General features: G+C 41.7%; 1 long non-coding RNA gene across 1 annotated transcript; it reads right to left on the reverse strand.

Annotated features, from left to right (window-relative positions):
- Window positions 1-3,464: 3,464 nt before the first annotated feature.
- Window positions 3,465-5,050, reverse strand: LOC139574488 (uncharacterized). The gene is made up of 2 exons (XR_011674784.1): window positions 4,826-5,050; window positions 3,465-3,757 (listed from the first exon to the last, which is right to left on the reverse strand). It is a non-coding gene; the product is annotated as an uncharacterized lncRNA (long non-coding RNA).
- Between the last annotated feature and the right edge of the window lie 1,077 nt (window positions 5,051-6,127).

A 6,127-nucleotide genomic window follows, 5' to 3' on the forward strand; every position in this document is an offset into this window, starting at 1 on the left:
ATAATGATAACCTGATACAAAAGCAAAACTAATTTCATGTAGTCTCAAGGGTTGCTTTCAAGTCCAAAGAAGTCCCAATGTCACAATAGTATACAAGACTGTGCTTATTATCAAAATAGTTGAAATTGCAATGGTCAGACTTGTTTCTAGGTTTTGGTCAAACCTAATTAAAGTTTGGATTAAAGGCTTTTGTAGCCAGCCAGAGTCATCCTGCACTGCTCTTCCCTACTGTATCTTGAAGTCATATCAAGATTCTTATGTGAGCATTCAAGAAATATCTTCCCCGAGGCCTAGTCCATGAGAACCATACTTCAGTTCAACTGGCCATACATTCCATGCATGCTGGCATTAGGCCAACACACAGCATGTTGTAAAATTGAGCTTCATAAAGTTGGCATTTCCTAGGCCCAATGTGTCTCCTTTAATGAGTTGTCTGCAGTACACCTCTACTGTTCACATGTACCCCATACAGTATTTGCACAAATAACCTTCCAGAGACAAAAAAACAAACACACACACCTTCCCTCAAGGCATTGAGTCTATATCCAAAGATTGGACCAACAGTTGAAGTCGGAAGTTTACATACCCCTTAGCCAAATACATTTAAACTCAGTTTTTCACAATTCCTGACATTTAATACTAGTAAAAATTCCCTGTCTTAGGTCAGTTAGGATCACCACTTTATTTTAAGAATGTGAAATGTCAGAATAATAGTAGAGAATAATTTATTTCAGCTTTAATTTCTTTCATCACATTCCAAGTTTACATACACGCAATTAGTATTTGGTAGCATTGCCTTTAAATTGTTTAACTTGGGTCAAACGTTTCGGGTAGCCTCCCGCAAGCTTCCCACAATAAGTTGGTTGAATTTTAGCCCATTCCTCCTGACAGAGCTGGTATAACTGAGTCAGGTTTGTAGGCCTCCTTGCTCGCAGACACTTTTTCAGTTCTGCCACAAATTTCCTATGGGATTGAGGTCATGTCCTTAAGCCATTTTACCACAAATTTGGAAGTATGCTTGGGGTCATTGCCTATTTACGACCAAGCTTTAACTTCCTGACTGATGTCTTGAGATGTTGCTTCAATATATCCACATAATTGTCCTGCCTCATGATGCCATCTATTTTGTGAAGTGCACCAGTCCCTCCTGCAGCAAAGCACCCCCACAACATGGTGCTGCCACCCCTGTGCTTCACGGTTGGGATGGTGTTCTTCGGCTTGCAAGCATCCCCCTTTTCCCTCCAAACATAACGATGGTCATCATGGCCAAACAGTTCTGTTTTTGTTTCAAATCAAATCAAAGTTTATTTGTCACGTGCACCGAATACAACAGGTGTAGACCTTACAGTGAAATGCTTACTTACAGGCTCTAACCAATGGTGCAGGAAAAAAAGGTATGTGTGTGTGTGTAGGTAAGTAAAGAAATAAAACAACAGTAAAAAGACACTTGAAAAAGAGTAGCAAGGCTATATACAGACACCTGTTAGTCAGGCTTATTGAGGTAGTATGTACATGTAGGTATCGTTAAAGTGACTATGCATATATGATGAACAGAGAGTAGCAGAAGCGTAAAAAGAGGGGTTGGCGGGTGGTGGGACACAATGCAGATAGCCCAGTTAGCCAATGTGCGGGAGCACTGGTTGGTCGGGCCAATTTAGGTAGTATGTACATGAATGTATAGTTAAAGTGACTATGCATATAAGATAAACAGAGAGTAGCAGCAGCGTAAAAGAGGGGTTGGGGGGGGCACACAATGCAAATAGTCCGGGTAACCATTTGGTTACCTGTTCAGGAGTCTTATGGCTTGGGGGTGAAAACTGTTGAGAAGCCTTTTTGTCCTAGACTTGGCACTCCGGTACCGCTTGCCATGCGGTAGTAGAGAGAACAGTCTATGACTGGGGTGGCTGGGGTCTTTGACAATTTTTAGGGCCTTCCTCTGACACCGCCTGGTGTAGAGGTCCTGGATGGCATGCAGCTTTGCCCCAGTGATGTACTGGGCCATACGCACTACCCTCTGAAGTGACTTGCGGTCGGAGGCCGAGGAATTGCCGTACCATGCAGTGATGCAACCGGTCAGGATGCTCTCGATGTTGCAGCTGTAGAACCTTTTGAGGATCTCAGGACCCATGCCAAATCTTTTTAGTTTCCTGATGGGGAATAGGCTTTGTCGTGCCCTCTTCACAACTGTCTTGGTGTGTTTGGACCAATCTAGTTTGTTGTTGATGTGGACACCAAGGAATTTGAAGCTCTCAACCTGCTCCACTACAGCCCCGTCGATGAGAATGGGGACGTGCTCGGTGCTCCTTTTCCTGTAGTCCACAATCATCAGACCAGAGGATAATTCTCCAAAAAGTACAATATTTGTCCCCACGTGCAGATGAAAACCCTAGTCTAGCTTTTTTATGGCAGTTTGGAGCTGTGGCTTCTTCCTTGCTGAGCGGCCTTTCAGGTTATGTCGATATAGGACTCGTTTTACTGTGGATATAGATACTTTTTTACCTGTTTCCTCCAGCATCTTCACAAGGTCCTTTGCTGTTGTTCTGGGATTGATTTGCACTTTCGTACCAAAGTACGTTCATCTCTAGGAGACAAAAGGTGTCTCCTTCCTGAGCAGTATGACGGCTGCGTGGTCCCATGGTGTTTATACTTGTGTACTATCGCTTGTACATATGAACGTGGTACCTTCAGGCGTTTGGAAATTTCTCCCAAGGATGAACCAGACTTTTGGAGGTCTATAATTTTTCTTCTGAGGTCTTGGCTGATTTCTTTTGAGTTTCCCATGATGTCAAGCAAAGAGGCACTGAGTTTGAAGGTAGGCCTTGAAATACATCCACAGGTACACCTCCAATTGACTCAAATTATGTCAATTAGCTTATCAGAAGCTTCTAAAGGCATGACATCATTTTTATGGAATTTTCCAAGCTGTTTAAAGGCACAGTCAATTTAGCGTATGTGAACTTCTGACCCACTGGAATTGCGATACAGTGAATTCTAAGTTAAATAATCTGTCTGTAAACAATTGTTGGAAAAATTACTTGTGTCATGCACAAAGTAGATGTCCTAACCGACTTGCCAAAACTATAGTTTGTTAACAAGAAATGTGTGGAGTGGTTGACTCCAACCTAAGTGTATGTAAACGTCCGACTTCAACTGTGTATTCATATTGTAGTAAAGTAAATGCTCACTATATAGGACTGCAAATACCACACCTGATCCTCCTCCCTGTACAGTCTCTCACGCTCTTTTTTTCATTTGACACTTGACAACAACCATAACTGGCTCTTACAGTATGTAAGTTGAGCTGCTGTTTGTAATGCAATACTTGAGGCAGCGTTTCAGTCAATTTTCTCTACAAGTGCCAATAGGTTTCAGCATCACTTATTCTAATTGGAAAAGGAGATTATATACAAAATATTTAAGCAAGATACATACTCCAAGACACACAGTACTAAATAAACCGCCACATGACAATGCAGGGTGATCCATTCTTGTTGAATGTATACATGCTTTAATAATATTGAGGCATATTGGATATGATATAATATTGAGGTACAGTAAGAGGACTAGGGCAACATCCACTTTAGGCTCTGATGGGTCTGTTCTTGAAGTCCTCACTTTCGAGGTAAGCATGCAGATTGGGTCGGGCACACAACCTCCTCATGTACTTCTGGAAGGAGGGGAAGGCATCAAGGCAGGGGGGGCTGGGGACTTGGTGGTGGATCAGCAGGAGCATGAGTGCGTAGTCGGCTAAGGACATCTGCAAGAAAGAGGAAGAGACCATGAGAACATGAGAAGTCCCAGTCCAAAACAACCCCTAGTCCCTCCCTACCCACTACCACCATGTACAGTCTATCAGAAGTCTATGAAACAACCCCTAGTCCCTCCCTACCCCCTACCACCATGTACCGTCTATAAGAAGTCTATGAAACAACCCCTAGTCCCTCCCTACCCCCTACCACCATGTACAGTCTATCAGAAGTCTATGAAACAACAACCAAGTCCCTCCCTACCCACTACCACCATGTACAGTCTATCAGAAGTCTATGAAACAACCCCTAGTCCCTCCCTACCACCATGTACAGTCTATGCCAGTTGACATCTTTGATGATAATTTGATAACAGAAATATCTTTTTCCCACCTGTCTTTGTGGGAAGTTGACTTTGTTTATGGCACATAGCCTTTAGCTTCAAGGTTTGTTTTGTAGTGTTTATTGTTTTGTTCGTCGTCTTTTCAAATAAAAAGAAAATGTACGCTCACCACGCTGCGCATTGGTCAAGTTCTTTCAACGGCCGTGACAACATATTACACATAATGGGTGAGTCAATTGGAATGTCATTATGTTGCAAGTGTGACAGGTTAAAGGAAATACTAATAGCCTGTTATACATTAAACAGTATTAGTAAATTCATAGTATGTGAGGATCTTAAAACATCTAAGGTTAAGAAGATCATGCACTCAGTATTAGTTGATAGATTGATAACATTTATATAATTGTGTTAAAATCCGTCAAGCATACAAAGGGTACGAATTGTGAGAGGAATGTGTAAACGTTATCTTGATTACTTTATGTTGTCGTGGGTAAAAGTGTTAATCTGTGATCTACTAAATGCTCTTAATCTATGAGCCTGAGATCGATTGATCTGGTCTCCACTCAAGTTCACGGAGAATTCGCGGTCTTTTTCTCATTGCACTAAAAGTTCTCAATGAGTAAACATTAACCTATCAATCTCGTGATTCTTTCTCCCCTTTTTCAGGGGTGTAACACAAGCAGGCTTTTATGTTATTTCTCCACCTACAAAGTTTCCGTGCGAGATGTCTCCTTACCACATTGATCTGGTACAGAGTGAAGCCACAGTCTTCAAATTTAGGGAGCTGACCTGTTAGGGTTGCGTCAATTCAATCTGGTATAAGGACAAGTATGACGATGAGTCACCGATTGTATACTATATACTTTTTATTAACTAAGCAATAAATGGCAAATGCAACTTTCATATATACGGGTTCAATATAACATCACGCAGGATGAGACACAGAACTGGGCAACACCCCAAAACCCCTCCCCTATATACTCTAACAGTGTTAGTTCCTGCTTCAGAGCAGGCCTGTTAGAGTAGAGGTCCAGTTTGGTTTAGACTTACTGGCCTATCGCTGGTGTTGGCGCTTAAGCTAGTCCAGCCCCTTAGCGCTTCGGAGGGTCCGCTGATATCTTGATTGAGTGTTGCTGTCTGTCCCCTCATTCCTGTTGTTGCACTCACAGTTCCTGTTATCGTGTCTTTTCGGTACTTTCCCATCCCTGCTACCCCTCGTGATGTGCACCCCTCCTCTCCCAAGATTAGTCAAGTCATGCGATATGTCTAGCCACACTTTGTTGCACAATTATAACACACACACACACATATGTTCAATGTACTTATCTCCCCCCCCCCCCCCCCCCATACAATCAATAAAACTCAGACCTCACAGACCAAAGAACTGTGAACGAAATCCAAAGGAAAATATTTAAAGTCCCTGTGCAGTCAAAATTCTGTTTCCTGTGTTTTGTATCATATTATACAACAGCTGATGAAACTAACACTTAGTGTGATAATTTTTTATTGGGTTATTTCCTAATTGATGCTGGTTGAAAATGCAATCTACAAAGGACTTTCTGAACAGCCTGTTTGCATGGGTGGGAGTTTCAGTTTGCCTGGTGACAACACCAGGTGGTAAATAGACTAATAACAAAGAGTTCCAAACCTCTCTGCCAATAACAGTTGTAAGTTTTCCCCTCCCCACACAGACCAGTCCTAGACAGTCCCAGCAAAATTCTCACTTGAGAAATAGTTTTTTACTAAAAAAAGCTTTTGATGGAAAACTACAGTAAGGTACTTTAAATGTTACCCAGAAATGATTTGATATTGATATATTTAAAAAAACGGCTGCATTGGGCACTTCACTTCTAAACTTAATTCAAAAATCAGAGTCACTTCCTCAATCACCTAGCATCTAAAAGTCCTGATTCAAATTCATGATTCTGAGAACACCTATGAATACATAAGTAATTCACAACGCCTTATGTGCATGAGCTATGAGACAGTATTTGTTGCAGCTGTATTTTGTATTGATATGTTTGGCTGATCTTGCATC

Source organism: Salvelinus alpinus, chromosome 4 (genome assembly GCF_045679555.1).
Source record: "Salvelinus alpinus chromosome 4, SLU_Salpinus.1, whole genome shotgun sequence".
Classification (NCBI taxonomy): Eukaryota; Metazoa; Chordata; class Actinopteri; order Salmoniformes; family Salmonidae; genus Salvelinus; species Salvelinus alpinus.